The sequence below is a fragment of the Hyla sarda genome, chromosome 1 (assembly GCF_029499605.1).
Source record: "Hyla sarda isolate aHylSar1 chromosome 1, aHylSar1.hap1, whole genome shotgun sequence".
In the NCBI taxonomy this organism is placed as follows: Eukaryota; Metazoa; Chordata; class Amphibia; order Anura; family Hylidae; genus Hyla; species Hyla sarda.
The window spans coordinates 178,667,022-178,688,670 of record NC_079189.1 but is presented as its reverse complement, the minus strand read 5'-3'; the positions used below and the strand labels follow the sequence as shown (position 1 = coordinate 178,688,670).

At 43.1% G+C, this 21,649-nt stretch overlaps 1 long non-coding RNA gene across 1 annotated transcript; it reads left to right on the top strand.

The window, feature by feature from the left end:
* Positions 1–12,544: 12,544 nt before the first annotated feature.
* LOC130361491 (uncharacterized) lies at positions 12,545–16,536 on the top strand. Its single transcript, XR_008891025.1, has 4 exons — positions 12,545–12,670; positions 12,836–13,115; positions 14,316–14,400; positions 16,468–16,536. It is a non-coding gene; the product is annotated as an uncharacterized LOC130361491 (long non-coding RNA).
* Positions 16,537–21,649: the final 5,113 nt, after the last annotated feature.

Below are 21,649 nucleotides of genomic sequence, written 5' to 3'. Positions count from 1 at the left end.
ACAGTGCTCTCTGCTGACATCTCTGTCCATTTTAGGAACTGTCCAGAGCAGCATATGTTTGCTATGGGGATTTTCTCCTACTCTGGACAGTTCTTAAATGGACAGAGATGTCAGCTCTGTGTTCCAAAAAGAAAATAATTTCCTCTGTAGTATTCAGCAGCTAATAAGTACTGGAAGGATTAAGTTTTTTTTTTTTTAAAGAAGTAATTTACAAATCTGTTTAACTTTCTAACACCAGTTGATTTAAAAATAAAAAGTTTTCCACCGGAGTACCCCTTTAACTTCAGTTTAAGAAATAGTGTTGAGCGGCATAGGCCATATTCGAATTCGCGAATATTCGCGAATATATGGACGAATATTCGTCATATATTCGCGAATATTCGCATATTCGTTATATTCTCGTTTTATTTTCGCGTATGCGAAAATACGTGCATGCGAAAATTAGCATATGTGGAAATTCGCATACGCGAAAATTAGCATATGTTAATTTTCGCATATGCGAATTTTCGCACGCCAGTCTCACACAGTAGTATTACAGCCTTCTTTACACCACACAAGCTGGAAGCAGAGAGGGGTGATCACTGTGATGTGTACTGTGAAAAAAAAAAAAAAAAAAAACGAATATTCGTAATTACGAATATATAGCGCTATATTCGCGAAATTCGCGAATTCGCGAATATGCGATATTCGCGAATAATATTCGAATTGCGAATATTCGCGAGCAACACTATTAAGAAATAGGATATTGCCTAGCCTCAACAATACAGCCACAATGAGGGAAATGATTATACACTTTGTGTTGAGTTTTATACATTAGTAATTCAGAAATGAGCATGGCAATTTCTTTCCTTCTTCATATTTAAACATAGAAAAGTATCATCTTGTATATATATATATAAATAAAATACTGTTTAAAGGTTCATACATATAAGAGAAAGCTTCCTTTGTAGAACCCTGTATAGCATTAAACATTCTACCGACCTGTAGGCCCTCTGTGTCCATTATATAGAGCCTTTTGGGACTAGTAGCATGCAGAGGCACAATATGGGTCCTTTAGCAGTCTATAAATAGGTATTCAACTAGAGTAAAAAACAGACATGGTCGCACATCCACAACATGCACCTTGATCTAATGCTTCTCAGTAATATTTAGTAAACTAACAGGTCGTTAGTGTACTTTATGATCATGAAGTGCAAGCCCGCTAGCCATGTCACGGCAACCTGTAAGAAGTGGGTCCCCAGCATCCCTAGCATTAAATGGCGCAGCACTGAGTGGCAACCACTCAACCTGTTAGTTTTTGAATTTATGCTGAGAAGCAAATAGATCAAAATACAAATTGTGGATGTGCGGCTGTGTTTCTTTTTCTCTATTTTTGTTTTACAATTGTAGTCTCTCCCCTCTTTCATAGCCAGCACTCTGTTCCACACATTCGGCCCAGGTGTTTTTAATTAGCAGGAGACTGCATATTGGTTTCCTCCTAGCATCCTCCCAGCCCTCTGGCAAGGAGCTCTTGGTAGCTGTTCACATTGGTGTGGTGTTCTGTGGCGGTCATTGTTACTGTGGTGCTTTGTCTGTCGAGTGGAGTGGTCCGGAGCCAGGGGCTTGGTCAGGCAATAGTGGGGCAGATAGGTTAGGGAATCACTCTGAATAGGTGGCCTTTAAGTGACGAGTGGGCTTGTACTTTTTGATTAAAATGTATACTAACAACCTGTTAGTTTTTGAATTTTTGCTGAGAAGCAAATATATCAAAATACAAATTGTGGATGTGCGGCTATGTTTCTGTTTCTCTATTTTTGTTCTATGAATATGTATTATACACCACTGTATTATACATCAAAGTAAAAATTTTGGAAAAAGCACATGGCCACACATCCAGATAGTGTACTTGATCTATTGCTTCTTAGCACAATTACAAAACTAGCATTAGGTAGTTAGTATACATTTTGATCAAACTGTAAAAGCCCACTTGCCACTTCATGGCTGGCTGATTCATGTGGGTCCCTATCTTAAAAGGGTGTGACATTGGAAGGTGACCATTACCCCCGAAACATCAGTTCCCATTGGAGGAACAATAAAAACCCTGCTACTGATATCAATATTTACATAACTTTTGAAGTATTGTACTACTTTAAAAATAAATTCAAATTTTGAACAAAATTAGTATGCTTAAAATGGCGCTATTTGGACCTCTATAACTTTTTTCTTTTCTGTATACTGGGCTGCTGTTACGCCGAGCGCTCCGGGTTCCCGCTCCTCCCTGGAGCGCTCGCTACACTCTCGCTCCCGCAGTGCCCCGGTCAGATCCACTGACCGGGTGCGCTGCGATACCGCCTCCAGCCGGGATGCGATTCGCGATGCGGGTGGCGCCCGCTCGCGATGCGCACCCCGGCTCCCGTACCTGACTCGCTCTCCGTCGGTCCTGTCCCGGCGCGCGCGGCCCCGCTCCCTAGGGCGCGCGCGCGCCGGGTCTCTGCGATTTAAAGGGCCACTGCGCCGCTGATTGGCGCAGTGGTTCTAATCAGTGTGTTCACCTGTGCACTCCCTATGTATACCTCACTTCCCCTGCACTCCCTTGCCGGATCTTGTTGCCATTGTGCCAGTGAAAGCGTTCCCTTGTGTGTTCCTAGCCTGTGTTCCAGACCTCCTGCCGTTGCCCCTGACTACGATCCTTGCTGCCTGCCCCGACCTTCTGCTACGTCCGACCTTGCTTCTGTCTACTCCCTTGTACCGCGCCTATCTTCAGCAGTCAGAGAGGTTGAGCCGTTGCTAGTGGATACGACCTGGTCACTACCACCGCAGCAAGACCATCCCGCTTTGCGGCGGGCTCTGGTGAATACCAGTAGTGACTTAGAACCGGTCCACTAGCACGGTCCACGCCAATCCCTCTCTGGCACAGAGGATCCACCTCCTGCCAGCCGGCATCGTGACAGTAGATCCGGCCATGGATCCCGCTGAAGTTCCTCTGCCAGTTGTCGCCGACCTCACCACGGTGGTCGCCCAGCAGTCACAACAGATAGCGCAACAAGGCCACCAGCTGTCTCAACTGACCGTGATGCTACAGCAGCTACTACCACAGCTTCAGCAATCATCTCCTCCGCCAGCTCCTGCACCTCCTCCGCAGCGAGTGGCCGCCTCAGGCCTACGACTATCCTTGCCGGATAAATTTGATGGGGACTCTAAGTTTTGCCGTGGCTTTCTTTCACAATGTTCCCTGCACTTGGAGATGATGTCGGACCAGTTTCCTACTGAAAGGTCTAAGGTGGCTTTCGTAGTCAGCCTTCTGTCTGGAAAAGCTCTGTCATGGGCCACACCGCTCTGGGACCGCAATGACCCCGTCACTGCCTCTGTACACTCCTTCTTCTCGGAAATTCGAAGTGTCTTTGAGGAACCTGCCCGAGCCTCTTCTGCTGAGACTGCCCTGCTGAACCTGGTCCAGGGTAATTCTTCCGTTGGCGAGTACGCCGTGCAATTCCGTACTCTTGCTTCAGAACTTTCCTGGAATAATGAGGCCCTCTGCGCGACCTTTAAAAAAGGCCTATCCAGCAACATTAAAGATGTTCTGGCCGCACGAGAAATTCCTGCTAACCTACACGAACTCATTCATCTAGCCACTCGCATTGACATGCGTTTTTCCGAAAGGCGTCAGGAGCTCCGCCAGGATATGGACTTTGTTCGCACGAGGCGTTTTTTCTCCCCGGCTCCTCTCTCCTCTGGTCCTCTGCAATCCGTTCCTGTGCGTTCCGCCGTGGAGGCTATGCAAGTTGACCGGTCTCGCCTGACACCTCAAGAGAGGACACGACGCCGCATGGAGAATCTCTGCCTGTACTGTGCCGGTACCGAACACTTCCTGAAGGATTGTCCTATCCGTCCTCCCCGCCTGGAAAGACGTACGCTGACTCCGCACAAAGGTGAAACAGTCCTTGATGTCAACTCTGCTTCTCCACGTCTTACTGTGCCTGTGCGGATATCTGCCTCTACCTTCTCCTTCTCCACTAAGGCCTTCTTGGACTCCGGATCTGCAGGAAACTTTATTTTGGCCTCTCTCATCAACAGGTTCAACATCCCAGTGACCAGTCTCGCCAGACCTCTCTACATCAATTGCGTTAACAATGAAAGATTGGACTGTGCCGTGCGTTACCGCACGGAACCCCTCCTAATGTGCATCGGACCTCACCACGAAAAAATTGAGTTTTTGGTCCTCTCCAATTGCACTTCCGAAATTCTCCTTGGACTACCCTGGCTTCAACACCATTCCCCAACCCTGGATTGGTCCACAGGGGAGATCAAGAGTTGGGGTCCCTCTTGTTTCAAGGACTGCCTTAAACCGGTTACCAGTACTCCTTGCCGTGACCCTGTGGTTCCCCCTGTAACCGGTCTCCCTAAGGCCTATATGGACTTTGCGGATGTTTTTTGCAAAAAACAAGCTGAGACTCTACCTCCTCACAGGCCTTATGACTGTCCTATTGACCTCCTCCCGGGCACTACTCCACCCCGGGGCAGAATTTATCCTCTCTCTGCCCCAGAGACTCTTGCTATGTCTGAGTACATCCAGGAAAATTTAAAAAAGGGCTTTATCCGCAAATCCTCCTCTCCTGCCGGAGCCGGATTTTTCTTTGTGTCCAAAAAAGATGGCTCCCTACGTCCTTGCATTGACTACCGCGGTCTTAATAAAATCACGGTAAAGAACCGCTACCCTCTACCTCTCATCTCTGAACTCTTTGATCGCCTCCAAGGTGCCCACATCTTTACCAAACTGGACTTAAGAGGTGCTTATAATCTCATCCGCATCAGAGAGGGGGATGAATGAAAAACGGCATTTAACACTAGAGATGGACACTTTGAGTATCTGGTCATGCCCTTTGGCCTGTGCAACGCCCCTGCCGTCTTCCAAGACTTTGTTAATGAAATTTTTCGTGATCTCTTATATTCCTGTGTTGTTGTGTATCTGGACGATATCCTGATTTTTTCTGCCAACCTAGAAGAACACCGCCAGCATGTCCGCATGGTTCTTCAGAGACTTCGTGACAATCAACTTTATGCCAAAATGGAGAAATGTCTGTTTGAATGTCAATCTCTTCCTTTCCTAGGATACTTGGTCTCTGGCTAGGGACTACAAATGGATCCAGACAAACTCTCTGCCGTCTTAGATTGGCCACGCCCCTCCGGACTCCGTGCTATCCAACGTTTTTTGGGGTTCGCCAATTATTACAGACAATTTATTCCACATTTTTCCACCATTGTGGCTCCTATCGTGGCTTTAACCAAAAAGAATGCCAATCCTAAGTCATGGCCTCCTCAAGCGGAAGACGCCTTTAAACAGCTCAAGTCTGCCTTTTCTTCAGCTCCCGTGCTCTCCAGACCTGACCCATCTAAACCCTTCCTATTGGAGGTTGATGCCTCCTCAGTAGGAGCTGGAGCAGTCCTTCTACAAAAAAATTCTTCCGGGCATGCTGTTACTTGTGGTTTTTTTTCTAAGACCTTCTCTCCGGCGGAGAGGAACTACTCCATCGGGGATCGAGAGCTACTAGCCATTAAATTAGCACTTGAGGAATGGAGGCATCTGCTGGAGGGATCAAGATTTCCAGTTATTATTTACACCGATCACAAGAACCTCTCCTATCTCCAGTCTGCCCAACGGCTGAATCCTCGCCAGGCCAGGTGGTCTCTGTTCTTTGCCCGATTTAATTTTGAAATTCACTTTCGGCCTGCCGATAAGAACATTAGGGCCGATGCTCTCTCTCGTTCCTCGGATGCCTCGGAAGTAGAGCTCTCTCCGCAACACATCATTCCTCCTGACTGCCTGATCTCCACTTCTCCAGCCTCCATCAGGCAAACTCCTCCAGGGAAGACCTTCGTCTCCCCACGCCAACGCCTCGGAATCCTCAAATGGGGTCACTCCTCCCATCTCGCAGGTCATGCGGGCATCAAGAAATCCGTGCAACTCATCTCTCGTTTCTATTGGTGGCCGACTCTGGAGACGGATGTTGTGGATTTTGTGCGAGCCTGCACTGTCTGTGCCCGGGATAAGACTCCTCGCCAGAAGCCCGCTGGTCTTCTTCATCCTCTGCCTGTTCCCGAACAGCCTTGGTCTCTGATTGGTATGGACTTTATTACAGACTTACCCTCATCCCGTGGCAACACTGTTGTTTGGGTGGTCGTTGATCGATTCTCCAAGATGGCACATTTCATCCCTCTTCCTGGTCTTCCTTCTGCGCCTCAGTTGGCAAAACAATTTTTTGTACACATTTTTCGTCTTCACGGGTTGCCCACGCAGATCGTCTCGGATAGAGGCGTCCAATTCGTGTCTAAATTCTGGAGGGCTCTCTGTAAACAACTCAAGATTAAATTAAACTTTTCTTCTGCTTATCATCCTCAATCCAATGGGCAAGTAGAAAGAATTAACCAGGTCCTGGGTGATTATTTACGGCATTTTGTTTCCTCCCGCCAGGATGACTGGGCAGATCTTCTACCATGGGCCGAATTCTCGTATAACTTCAGAGTTTCTGAATCTTCTTCCAAATCCCCATTTTTCGTGGTGTACGGCCGTCACCCTCTTCCCCCCTCCCTACTCCCTTGCCCTCTGGTGTACCCGCTGTGGATGAAATATCTCGTGATCTTTCCACCATATGGAAAGAGACCCAAAATTCTCTCTTACAGGCTTCATCACGCATGAAGAAGTTTGCTGATAAGAAAAGAAGAGCTCCCCCCATTTTTTCTCCCGGAGACAAGGTATGGCTCTCCGCTAAATATGTCCGCTTCCGTGTTCCCAGCTACAAATTGGGACCACGCTATCTTGGTCCTTTCAAAATTTTGTGCCAGATTAATCCTGTCTCTTACAAACTTCTTCTTCCTCCTTCTCTTCGTATTCCTAATGCCTTTCACGTTTCTCTTCTTAAACCACTCATCATCAACCGTTTCTCTCCCAAACTTATCTCTCCCACTCCTGTCTCCGGTTCTTCAGACATCTTTCCTGTAAAGGAGATACTGGCCTCCAAAAAGGTCAGAGGAAAAACCTTCTTTTTGGTTGACTGGGAGGGCTGTGGTCCTGAAGAGAGATCCTGGGAACCTGAGGACAATATCCTAGATAAAAATCTGGTCCTCAGGTTCTCAGGCTCTAAGAAGAGGGGGAGACCCAAGGGGGGGGGGTACTGTTACGCCGAGCGCTCCGGGTTCCCGCTCCTCCCCGGAGCGCTCGCTACACTCTCGCTCCCGCAGCGCCCCGGTCAGATCCACTGACCGGGTGCGCTGCGATACCGCCTCCAGCCGGGATGCGATTCGCGATGCGGGTGGCGCCCGCTCGCGATGCGCACCCCGGCTCCCGTACCTGACTCGCTCTCCATCGGTCCTGTCCCGGCGCGCGCGGCCCCGCTCCCTAGGGCGCGCGCGCGCCGGGTCTCTGCGATTTAAAGGGCCACTGCGCCGCTGATTGGCGCAGTGGTTCTAATCAGTGTGTTCACCTGTGCACTCCCTATGTATACCTCACTTCCCCTGCACTCCCTCGCCGGATCTTGTTGCCATTGTGCCAGTGAAAGCGTTCCCTTGTGTGTTCCTAGCCTGTGTTCCAGACCTCCTGCCGTTGCCCCTGACTACGATCCTTGCTGCCTGCCCCGACCTTCTGCTACGTCCGACCTTGCTTCTGTCTACTCCCTTGTACCGCGCCTATCTTCAGCAGTCAGAGAGGTTGAGCCGTTGCTAGTGGATACGACCTGGTCACTACCGCCGCAGCAAGACCATCCCGCTTTGCGGCGGGCTCTGGTGAATACCAGTATTGACTTAGAACCCGTCCACTAGCACGGTCCACGCCAATCCCTCTCTGGCACAGAGGATCCACCTCCTGCCAGCCGGCATCGTGACAGCTGCATGAGGGCTCATTATTTTTGTGCTGTAATCTCAAATTTTTAATTGCTTTTTATGATATATTTTTCTGTAAGTTTACACCATTAACTGCACAGGATCATAATCAAAATGTTTAAATAGTTTGTACATTTTCACAATATCAACTATGTATGTTTTTATTCTATTTTTCTTCAAAGGGTACCTCTATATGCAATTATGAGATTACTAATGCTAAATATTGCATGGCATTACCCATATTATCAGCAATCTACTAATAGAGTTTGCCTAGGCTGTCTCATTCAGCAGATCCCCCCTGGATCCACACAGAACAAGTGAGCAGACCTCCAGCAGGCATGTAAATGGATTGAACCCTCTCCATATATGTTGCGGGGGTGCCGATGAAGCAGGGAAACATACATTCAAGCTCATAATTGATGTGACCACTACTAATCATGTGACTGAAATGAGAAGAATCATATACAAAAACTCATCCTGCTGATAGAGGATAAGTTTTAGATTGCGAGGGTCCGACCACTGAAGCCCCCCGCGATCTCCTGTATGGGGCCCCGACCCTATCCGAACAGAGAGTGTCGACCCCCACACAAGAGGGTGGCCAACATGCCCCTCCATATATTTCCGACACGCTCTGTTCCCAGAAAGAGCTGGGGCTTCCTACAGGGATCGCATGAGTCCCATCGGTAAGATCCCCAATGATCTAAAACTTAACCCCTATCCTGCGGAGAGAGGATGCGTTTTTGTGTTACTACTTGCGCCGCAGCCGGACATGCTGGCTGTGGACGCATCCCTTGCCCATCACCCTGTACTGTGTCAGGGACAGGCAGCGCTGCGGCTCGCATGTCCGGCTGCGGGCACACTCAGCTGGTCGGTGGATACTTACCATGCCACGTTCCTGGCTCCTCTGTTTCTCCTGACAGCCGACGTGCACGTACCCACTTCCTAGGGCGGGCGGGCACAGGCTCTCTGAAATTTAAAGGGCCAGGGCTCTGGTAATTTACACAAATGCTTGGGAGAAATACATGGAAGCTTGTTCGGCAGAGATGCTATCATGGGTATTGACTATCATGGGTTTTGAGGTTAGATAAAAACTTGGTTAATAGACTTAATAAATATGAAACCGAACTTATGCATAAAAAAGTTTTTAAATTCAATAGGGACAAGGAAGATTATTTAATTGATCAGATCCGAAAATGTCCTAAATATCAACTAATGCGATCTAATGTTCCCACTAATGATAAATCATTGAGTACATCTAGGAATACTAAAACACATACCTCTGACAATCATGGAGATAATAATAATCATGGTACATATGGGAATAAAAATACAAACAAGCCATCAGATACTAAAAATTGGCGGAAAAAGAGTTATCAATATAATTCTCAAGCTCCAATACATGTTGTGTCTTGAACCATTGTTAATTCACACTGGAAACAGAGAAAGACCAGTTTGAAGGAGAAGAATAATATTGTTCTCTCTAGACCCTCAACTTCTGAGATACCATCCGTTAATAGTTATGTCATTACAATTACAGCTCACATCCATCCTATTCCAATTGCCGTAAAATCTGACACCTTGACAGTTGGTGATCAGAATACAAATATAAGCTAGGAAGATATATTAGACAGATCATCTCTTACAATTCATGATACTCAGTTTAACAACTGTGAAAGAGATTCTGAAATTAAAGGTCTTTCCTGATGCTGTAGAGTCCTTTCCAACATGGGACACTCCGGCATCAGATGTCACACTATCCTTGTTCTCGGAAGTGTCTTTTTTATTTTGCCGTCGGGTACATGCACACACTGCCGAGCTAGGCCCTGTCATCGTAAGCCCGATGTCCCTGACGATTCCTTCATTTTTTCCTCCCCTTTCCATGGCCAATCTCCACCCCAAACTGACACCCAGATCGACACTAAATACAAATCTGGAAAGTTTAAAAAGAAAACTAGAACACGAGGGTGTAGAGGTGGCAGAAAACAAAGGAAAAAGAAGTCACCTAGGGGGAGATTTATCAAAACCTGTGCAGAGGAAAGGTTGACCAGTTGCCCATAGCAACCAATCAGATTGTGTCTTTCATTTTTGAAAAGGCCTATTCAACATGAAAGAAGCAATCTGATTGGTTGCTATGAGCAACTGGTCAACTTTTCCTCTGCACAGGTTTTGATAAATCTCCCCCTAGTGAACCAAAATTAGTTAAATTTTTAATCTGTCCACACATTTGCTATCTGATCATGAGAGATCCCTTTTATCTAAGGGGTTATGTTTCTCTCCGGCCACCACTCCTGATCCCTTCCAATTATTTCTCGATTTGAATGAAAATATAAGAACTTTGACACTAGCTAGGTTTTTTTCAGGGAAAGAAAGAGTAGCCACAAATGTTGATACTGAGATCAATGGTAACCCACTCTCTGATTCTATAGAAACCACTGTTGCTGCTATTAAACATGTAGACGTGTATAAAATATCTACATTCTATCCATTGTCTTCTAGAGGTAATTTATTGAAACTTTTTATGCATTAGTTTCAAACGATTTTAGAAAAATTAATGAACGCCCATGAGTTATTTTAAAGAAAACCAGTCCAAAGATGAAAGAAGGGCACTTAAAACATAAGAAAATGATAACTCTCTGATTATTCGCCCAGCCGATAAGGGTGGTGGGACAGTTTTATGAAGCCATCAGGATTACATCACCAAATCTTTATGCATTTTATCAGATGAGAATTATTATAAAAACTTAATGAGGATCCCTCTGCCCATATCTTTAAAGAATACATGGATTTGATTCAGTGTGTCATAGAAAATCATTTTTTAAATAAACGGGAACACACATTTTTAAACATAAAACATTTTCGGACACCTATTTTTTACTACCTCCCAAAGTCCACAAAGATGAGAAAAAAAACCTCGGGGGGGGCAATTATTTCCGTGATCGGAGCAATAACGAGTCACCTATCTCACTATGTGGACCTGTTCCTTCAACAGTATGTGCTTGGATTACCCGCATTTTTACATGATTCTACACAATTGATTCAAGAGCTCCAGTCGGTTGATTTACCTACTGGTTTTAGTTTTTTAAGTCTCAATGTCAGTGCTTTATATTCTAATATTTTAGAGGAGAAGGGCATCTAAGCAATAAAAAATTTTGGGATTTGGATATCTTTATTAATGACACACAATCTAAAACTTTGATTCTATTTTATTTATCTTGTGCAGATTCAGAAAGGGCTGTGCGATGGGGACTTGTTTCCCCCCCAGCTACGCAAATTTGTATATGGGTCTGTTTTAGTGCCTTTACATCGCACAGTCCTGCTGGTATGGGTCACATATATTATTTTACCGATGATTTATAGATGATCTCCTTATAATTTGGAATGGTAGTGAGTCTGAGTCACTGGACTTTGTCACACACCTTAACGATAACGATTGGGATTTAGTTTTCACTCCTAATTATTAAAGGGGTTATCCAGGAAAAAACTTTTTTTTATATATCAACTGGCTCCAGAAAGTTAAACAGATTTGTAAATTACTTCTATTAAAAAATCTTAATCCTTTCAGTACTTATGAGCTTCTGAAGTTAAGGTTGTTATTTTCTATCTAAGTGGTCTCTGATGACACGTGTCTCGGGAAACGCCCAGTTTAGAAGCAAATCCCCATAGCAAACCTCTTCTAAACTGGGCGTTTCCCGAGACACGTGTTATCAGAGAACACTTAGACAGAAAAGAACAACCTTAACTTCAGAAGCTCATAAGTACTGGAAGGATTAATATTTTTTAATAGAAGTAATTTACAATTCTGTTTAACTTTCTGGAGCCAGTTGATATATAAAAAAACTTTTTTCCTGGATAACCCCTTTAACCTGATCAAATAGTTTTTCTGGATTTTGAGATTTTTAAAGATTTCAATAAAACCATACAGACCAGAACCCATTTTAAAGAAGTGGATGTTAACAGTTTTTTTTTATTTTTCTAGCTGCCATTATGCCAAATGGGTTAAGAATATAACGTATTGTCAATATCAACGGATAAGAAAAACTGTAGTTCTGATCAGGGTTTTAAAATACAGTTGAACTTATTACGTCAACGTTTTAACGAGAAAGGATACCCAAAAAAAGTTTAAAAGGTGCTTTTAATAAAGTATGTAAATTGCAACAAAAAACCCTGATTATTTACCATAATAAAAGAGAAAGGAGCAAAATAAAAAATAAAAAAGGAACCACCTCAGGGCGAAAATTTTATTTTATTACAAATTATAACTCCTGTACATATAACATCCGAAAAATTCCTTCTAAGCATTGGCTGGTGTTACTTTCTGACCATATTTTAAAATTTATAATACCAAATAAACCAGCCCTAACTTTTTGGCGTGTTAAAATGCTGCACAATCACTTGGCCCCGAGCTGAATTAAAGGACTAAAAAATCCAGAACAAAAATTCCCCTCTTTTGCGAGTTGATCTTGGATACCTGAAGGGGGAGTGAGAAGTTTTACATCAAAATCCACAGGAGAAAAATTTGAGTAATTTATTAACGTGTTAATGCGGAATTCAATACATTGGCGGCACCATCTAGACTCTGCGTACCAGAATTAATAAGTTTTAATATTAATAATAAATTCATGCTCCATATTTTATCACGCTATGTAAGAATAGTACATGGTGGTGATATAAGCGGTCTTTCACTATGTCTTATAGATTCCATTCCTGAAGATTGCTCTAATTGCTTTCAGCAACTTATCAACCGTGAATCCTTTTGGATTTTAGGGGTTAAAACGTTAAATCCTGAGGGACTGAATAAGAGGACTGAGAGAACTTTTAGGTGATTTTTAATATATCATTTTTATACATATATATGTGTATACATATTTTTAGTGTCTGTTTTATATATATGGTTTTCCGTCTGAATTTTGAAGATGCATTCTGATATGCATTCCAAAAATGGGTGTATTATTATACTCGTCCTTTCTGTTCCTATTTTTCCCAGTATAAACTGGCATTGTATTTGATGTTGCACGCCTGATGAAAAGGCCATCCCCACCAACTTCCAGGATGTTCAAGCGGATCATGTGCCTTTTTGGGAGTACCTATCTGTGTGAAAAGCTCTTCTTCACCATGAACTTTAATAAGTCATAGTTCAGGGCCCAACTTACTGATGAGTTCTTCAAGCCATATTGAGGGTCTCAGTTGCTTCCTCACTCAAGTTAAATGTTGCTGAGATGTGTAGGAGGAAGCACTGCCAGGTCTCTGGCAACAAGAAGTAGGCGGTAAGAGAAACCTATGTTCTTTACGACCATTAATGTTTAGAACTGTTATGATTTAAATCAGTTGTACATTTTAGAATGTTGGTCCAATACTTGATGCGGCCCTCTACCACCAGTGGCCCCCAGATAATATGAGTTTGAGATCCCTGCCTTAAAGGGGTATTCCGCCCCTAGACATCTTATCCCCTATCCAAAGGATCCAAAGGATCCCGGGGGTCCCCAGCAGGGGGACCGCGGCGATCTGACATCTTATCCCCTATCCTTTGGATAGAGGATAAGATGTCTAGGGGCAGAATACCCCTTTAAGGGGTTAAGAGTAAACTCTTTTGTTGTTGATATAAAATACTTGTAAGTAACAAAAAAAAAAGGCATAACTTGAGAGTCAATCTTGTACTTCTATGTAAGAAAAGGTCTTCCTATTTGCAGGCATAAGGATCATGTCATACACCAGGGCTTTGGTGTGATTGTTATCTCTGCAATGCACATAGCTTAGGATTATATTGTTTTAGTTTAAAATAAGAGTAGAACCCCACCAATTGTCTCCTGCTTCTAGGTTAGTAGAGACAGGGACCAGGTTCAATGTATATTACACGTTAGTAAAAGCAGGGACACACTGCTTAAAGCATGTTTCAGCTTAGCAGAGGCGGGGACTCAATGCATATTACAGGTTAATAGAGACAGTGACTGTTCAACATATATTACAGGACGTATTGATTATGGTTTATCCCTGAGCAGTTTTCTTATCAAGCAAGTGAGAATGCCAGAAAATCTTTATACATGTCTTCTTTTCATTTGGTTCACTATTAAGCGACATTCATTTTGACACCATCTTCTTGCTGGAATATATCATAGGTCATGCACTCATTTAATTACCGTGCTAATTCCAGAAACAGTTCATATTGATCAAGAAATTGGCAGCCAAAAAACAGAGAGTATAAAGAAATGTATGACTCTAAAATAATAATAATGATGATGATAAGAAAAACAAGTGCATTTATGTTTTCAAGTCTCTATTCCGAATACTATAGACATAGGGATGAAAAAAAAATATCACTACTATACATCAATGTTTAATCAACAGGGGCTAAACCACTGAGGTCCTCTAAAAACTTACAATGATCATTTAAACAAAGTGGTACTAGCACAATTAAAGCTCCGTGCTATTCTCTTCTGCTGGTTTTGTGCATGGTTCGTTGAAGGCAGCTTGGTCTGTCCATTGTAGAAGATAGAAGGCTTGTTGGAAAACACGGTGGGTGAGGAAGGATTAAAGCGCTGTCCCGGATCCAAGGTAAGAGAAATACTTTTTATTTCTTTTAAAGTTAAACATGTAATGCGTTTCAAGGGCGAGCTGCCCTCTTCATCAGACATGCATATGCAGTGAGGATAGGTCAGTTTAAATACTTGTATGCATCACAGGAAATTACATCACTTACAGAGACACCTGATGCAGTTTAAAAATTGCATAATACACATTAGAAAAACCAAATACAGAGGATATGCATAAAGTATAGAAGACACAAAAAAATAAAAAAAATGTATATAAAATATAAACTGAAAAATTGAAATGAAGAATAAAAAAAAAATCTGAAATATATATATATAAATACAGAAATATATTTTTTCACTGATCTCATTCAGACCGAGGGGCCATAGAGAATTTAGCCTAAAAATCTAAAAGGACTCCCGGTTAATCAACAGTTGGTAACGGTCTGGATGCTCAATAGGTATAGATTCTAAAAAGCTAAATTTTATAGAGTTACAATCCGAGGCAACATGGCACGATATACTGTGCAATTGGAATATTGATTTATTATTATGTCTGTGTTTGTTCATGTGGGCCCGTACCGATTGAATTGTACGGCCCACATACTGAAGTCCACACATACAGGTGATCAAATAAATCACATGCGAGGAAGAGCATCTGTAATAACCTTTAAGATTAAATTGTTCACTTGTAGAGTGGGACCTAATAATTTTTGTTGTAGGAGACATAACCCAAGAGCAACATAAACACCTATTTTTATTGCACGGAAATGTACCTTCACTTTAGGCTAAAGTATGCTCATTTTTTGTAGTAATATTTTTTGTTCCAGCAATACTTGTCATGCCACTCGGTGCTAGAGTATTGCGGAGGGTCCTTGCTCGTCTGAATGTGAGTCCCGTTTTTTTTTTAAAGTATTTTTTGTAAAATCGGGTCTGTGTATACTACTGGCCAATGTTTATGTAGTATATTTCCTATTTTCTGTGTGGCGCAATTATAAGTGGTGATAAAATTAAATTTAAAATCAGTGTTTTGGTTATCATTTTCTTTTCTCTTATATTTGATTAAAGCGGTTTGTTGTAAAGAACCAGCTTTAAAAAAAGCATTTTTTAACAATTGTTTTGGATATTTTTTCTCCCAAAAAAGTTTAAAAAGAATTTTATATTGGTCCCGGAAATCTTGCGTGGAACTGCAATTTTTCCTAATCCTACGGTATTGCCCATAGGGGATATTTTGGAGCCACTTAGGAGAATGACAACTATTAAAACCTAAAAAACTGTTCACATCTATGCTTTTAAAATGTGTTCGTGTCCCAATTGTTTGATCATAATTTTTTTTAAATTTCCAAGTCTAAAAACACTTTTTTTTCAGTAGAAAAATTAATGGTAAAATTCAAACCCCATTTGTTATTATTTAAAAATTCAACAAATTCAAGGGCCTCATCTCGGTTGCCTCTCCATATAAAAAACAGATCGTCTATAAAACGCTTAAAATATAAAATATTTCTCTGATACCAGGGGGACTGTGCGATAAATAGGGACTCGAAACGCCCCATATACAAATTTGTGTAACTTGTGGTGAAACGAGTCCCCATTGCACAGCCCCTAATCTGTTTGTATATTTTCTGGTCAAAAGCAAAAAATATTATGATTTAAAATAAATTTGATAGATTCTATTAAAAAGTTAGTTTATACACTCATGAATCAAATGAGTTCACCTGGTGGGCTCCAGCAACAGCAACATTAGGTTACCGGGTGCAGTGATCAATCTCCACATCCAATCTCTCTGTACAGCCAGAGGATTCATTTGAAATGTAAGCAGCCTCGCTGTACCATTTCAATTTACATCCAAAATGGAGCATGTCCCATGCCTGCCACATGAGTTAAAACAGATAAGCACAAAAGATATGCAAGAACCTATATTATTCTCTATGCTGCACTACATAAGCAAAAAAATATATATTTATAATTCCAAGTGCTTATTTAAACTTATTGGGAGACAGGAAACTTACACTGTAATTTGCTTTGAGTTTTAATTTGTTGTTGTATAATTTACTAGTTGAGAATATTTAACATGTCACCCCTTTAATTTCAGGTTTTATCCTTAAGACAGCAAGCAAATCCCAAGTTACAATATTAAAGTGTCAAGAAGATACACAGCCGGCAAGTATTGGTCACTTTGTGATCATTTACAGTGCCACTGATGTGCCATTTTGCCCTAGAATGTGTTAGGTTGACTCAGCACTTTTCAGTGCTGAGCATCACAGCCCCATCACATCTCAATTGGCTGACACTCGCACACGCCCTCCCCCTACCATTGGTTACTGCGGGGCCTTGGGGAGGGGGTGCGCATGTCACGTGACATATATATTCATCCTCAAACTCCGTTGACTGCAGTGCGACTTCGGCTGCCACAGCAAGTGGATGTCTCTTGTTGTGATAGCCGAAGCTTCATCGGAGAATCACACTTGTAGCTTCATGGGGGATCGTGCTGGCGGGGACAAGATGACAGCAGGAGAATGTCTCCTCCCACTTTCAGCCTTGCACCTGCGGCTCACAGTGTACTGAATCCCCAATGTGGGAATCGCACTTGCAGGGGTCAAAATGACAGCGGGAGGATGTCTCCTCCCGCTCTCAGCCCTGTGCCCGCAGCTCACAGTTTACTGAAAACCCTGTATCAGCGCTGTGGCTGACATGTAACACATTCCCCACCATGGGGCCACAGTGTCCGCAGGGGGGAATCAGTGTATCAGCGCTGCGGCTGACAGTCAACCCATTCCCCGCCATGGGGACCGTGCGCCCGCAGGGGGAAATTTCCCGGCCATGTGAACCTTGTGCCCATGGGGTGAATCAGTGTATCATGGTGGGGGGGATGAATTAGTAACATGTCAGCCACAGTGCTGATAGATTTTGTTAGATACAATTTTTTCCATCACTACTGTATCTTTTTTATTATTATTTTTTTATGGTATCCTACGAAATTTTAATAAAAAAGGTATCTCCATAATTTTTTAGGATCGCTAAAGTCCAAAAAAGAATAAAAAGATTTACCGAATGTACCCGAATACCGAATGTATCCGAAAAAAATCAAACCGAACACCCGAATACCGAATGAATCCGAAAAAAAATCAAACCGAACACCCGAATACCGAGTGTATCCGAAAAATCTAAACCGAAAATATTACCGAACCGAAAAGTGCTGAGTCACCCTAACAAATTCAGCAGCAAAACACATTCTTTGGCACATCACCGGCGTTGTTATATATGTTTCAATAATATTTCCTTTTTAACTACATTGGGGATACTTTAAAGATTTTATTTCACTTTGTGAAATTATCCTTCTACCAACAGGTTGCTTTTTTCTTTTTACTTTTATTGCACTGTTGTGGAATCAACAGTATGTAAGATTGCATTTGAATTACACTACTGTTTGGAATCCCTTATAGTGGTAATCTTGCAAACTGTTTTTTTTTATTTTTTATCAAGTACAATAGGTAACAACAAATGATAACAACCTATAATTAAGCAGAGGTCCTTTCTAAAATATAATAACACATATGGTGCAGCTATAAATTAATTAGGCATGATAAAAGGTTTTCAGTGTGGACACCAATACCAACAAAGAACACATTAACCTCTTGGGGACGCAGGGCGGATGCATATGCCCTGCATCCCCGATCCTTAAGGACTCATGGCGTACCTGTATGCCCTGGTTTCATTTACCGGGTTTAAACTGTTCTTACCAGCAGAGAACGGTTTGGCCCAAAACCTTGTTATGTTTGCCAGAAGCAAAACACTGTATACTACCAAAACCACACTATCTCAATTGTAAAGTATAGTGGTGGCAGAGCCATGCAGTTGGCATGTTTCTCTGCAACAAGCTCTGTGATTTAGAAAGTAGAAGTACTAGAGGAAAATTATGGAGGAAAACCTACCGCAGGATACATGAGAACCACGGAGCAATGATTTCCAAGCAGGGTACAAATCTCAGTTCAGATTTCAAGCTAGGCGTCAACAAAAATCTGTTTGTAAAGATTTATAAGGCAGTTTCAGAGTTCAAATAAATTTGCAATGATAAATAGGAAGAATTGCATTAAAGTTTACAATGTTGATAGTTACCTATCTATAAAGCTATAAAATACAGTATGCCACTCCTAAATATTTAAAGGAGGTGTGTATTTATGCATTAGATTTCTTTGTATTGTATAATGAATGTAGATGGCTTTGCCAAGAATGGTTTTTACTTTCTCAGTCAAGAATTTTTTTTTTTTATTCAAACCAAAATTTATTAAGGAAAAAACTGAATACAGACAAGTAAGGCCTTCCAGGGCCTGAGGTAAATTCGGTAAATAATTAAAGCAAGAAAGAAGAAGGTTCCCCTAACATGGGGCAGATAACATCAACCACTCTAGTGTCGAGTATAACAGTAACATGGTAAGCGTAAACTCACTGTTGTATAGAAACCCTAAGTAGGGAGAAGTAGGTGACAAGGTTGTACAAAATGTTTAAAGATAGATAGGAAGGAAGGTAAGAAAGTTGGAGTAGAAGGGCCACAGAAAGAAGTTGAGCCAGGAGGGAGGGGGCATTGGGGGGGGGGAGGTAGCGTGTCCGGTGGGGGAGCAGGGGAGGAGGTCGAGGCCAGGCCAAATTGCAGAAAGGCGGGAGAGGCAGAGTAAACTATCCAAGTGCGCCAACGTGTATTGATCAGTGGTGGCGTTAAGGTCAGCTAGGCATTCCTCAAGGCTCTGAATATGCAGGACTTCCCTAATCCAGTCCGAGACGGTGGGGGAGAGGATAATTTCCAGCGTCTCGGTATGACATGTCTAGCTGCAGCAAGTAATATGCTTACTAGACCCTTCTTCAACTGTTCAGCCGATCCCGGCAGCATGGAGAGTAGCAGGGCGTGGGGAGTGTTTGGGACATGTATGCCTGTGATCTCATGTATAGCGTCTCGTACCGCTGACCAGTAGGGCGTCAGTAGGGGGCAGGAGTGCCATATGTTTTATGAGCGTGCCCGTGTCCCCCCGCACCTCCAGCAGGTGGGCGAGACCGAGGGATAAAAACGATGGAGCAGGGCCGGAACCCTGTACCATGTGGACAACAATTTATAGTTTGTCTCCTGCAGAGCTACTGCCCTGGAGGCTTTATGACATAATAGGAAAGACTTGTCCCACTCCGTAGCACTGGGAGGAATAGGCAAGTCTCTCGACCAACTCCGCTGGTAGGGCAAAAGGGACTGGGGGTCACGGCTGTTCTGAAACGAGAAGGAAAAAAAACACAAAAAAATGGTTATGACATTTTTGGCGCTGTCCGCTGGGGAGAGCATCCATGATGTAATGTCTACCGAAACAGGGAGCCACCAATTGGTGCAAAACTACAACTCCCAGCATGCCCAGACAGCCTTTGGCTGTCTGGGCATGCTGGGAGTTGTAGTTTAGCAACAGCTGGAGTCTCCCTGTCTGGAGAAACACTGCCAGAAGGGTCTGTTCACATTATACAAAACGGACAATGTGAACAGAGCTTCAGATTAACTAGCCTTGTTCCCTTCTGTAGCTCCACCCCCTAATAATGTCATCACTGGGGGGGCGGAGCTAGACGGACCTGCCCGGTACTCGAGGGAAGTAAGCGGACTTCGTCTTCTGTATACATTATATACAGCTATCTATAGATAGCTGTATATAGTGTATACCGCCCAAAGGGTTAACCTACACTGTCCAGCAGTGTAAGTTAACTCTTTCCTTGCTGGGCTTGTGCATAGCGCACAGCTCAGCAAGGGGTTAAGTGAGACAGCAATGTGTATACTGTATATACATTGCAGGCTCACTGTAAGTTCTTGCTGGGCAGTAGATATACCATGTATACCTACGGCTCAGCGTCAGCTGTTCTCCCGGCTCTGTAGCCCTGAGAACAGCTGATCCCGACATTCACATAAGGACGATCGCAGCGGGTGTCAGGAGGAGTGACATCCGCTGGGATCTGTCCCTAACTGCAGGTACTAATACTGGGAGCAGGTATCCATGCTGGGAGCTGTAGTACCTGCATTAACAGACATTGCAGCGAGTGTAACTTCTGACACCCGCTGCGATCTGTCTATTAATGCAGGTACTACAGCTCCCAGCATGGAGCAGAGTGTACTCCATGTTGGGAGTAGTAGTACTTGTAGTAAAGGAAAGATCACTGCTGGTATCACTCCTGACAGCCGCGGTGATGCTCCTGTATAATGTATGGATGCGGCGGCCGCTCTCCTATGGACCCCTGCACGGCCGTATATATACACATATTCCTATTTCTCACAGAGAGCTGTGATTGGCTGGAACCATCTGGTCAATCACAGCTCTGCAGGAAATATGAATATGTGTATATATACGTGAGTGCAGGGGACCATAGGAGAGCGGCCGCCGCATCTATACATTATACGAGAGGATCGCAAGGGACCCCGGCGATCTATCAATTAGTACAGGTAACTACTACTCCCATCATGGAAGAGTGTGTTCCATGCTGGGAGTAGTAGTACTATCTAAAAATGTAAAAAAAAAAAAAGTGAAAAACACGCACACACTACATTATTATTATTGTTGGCTACATTTTTAGTGCTTTATCCGCTCACATAAATTGATCCCTGTTTAAAAATTAATAAACATTTCATAATAAAAAAGATAAATTTCGTTAGATACATTTTTTTCCATCACTACTGTATCCTTTTTATTATAATTTTTTTATGGTACCTGGTAAATATGGTACCCGGTAAATAACGAATGCATTCGTTATTTTGCTATTCGTATTATCATGGCTATTCGGGAATGTTCAAAATATGTTTTCGTGCATTCAGATCGGTCCGAATGCCCGAAAACGGTAAAATTAGGTAAATTAGACATTCGTGCCGAACGGAATTGCACATGTCTACTAGTCGGCCAAGGCCCAACTGAGTCAACATCCCTCTCATGAAGCCCCATCCCACCCGGTCAAAGGCCTTTTCTGCATCAAGTGACAAGACCATGCAGGGCAATTTGGTAGATTGGGCGTGATGGATGAGGGAAAAAGTCTTCAAGGTGTTATCACGGTCCTCCCTAGAAGGGATAAAGCCCACCTGATCCAGATGGACTAGATGCTCCAAGAGAGGGGTGAGTCGGAGAGCAATCAGTTTTGCATATAGCTTGGCGTCTACATTAAGAAGGGATATGGGGCGATAACTTTGGCAGAGATTTGGGTCCTTGCCCGCTTTAGGTATCACAATGATGTGGGCAGCTAAAAAGGAGTCTGGGAAACCTGAGGAGGGG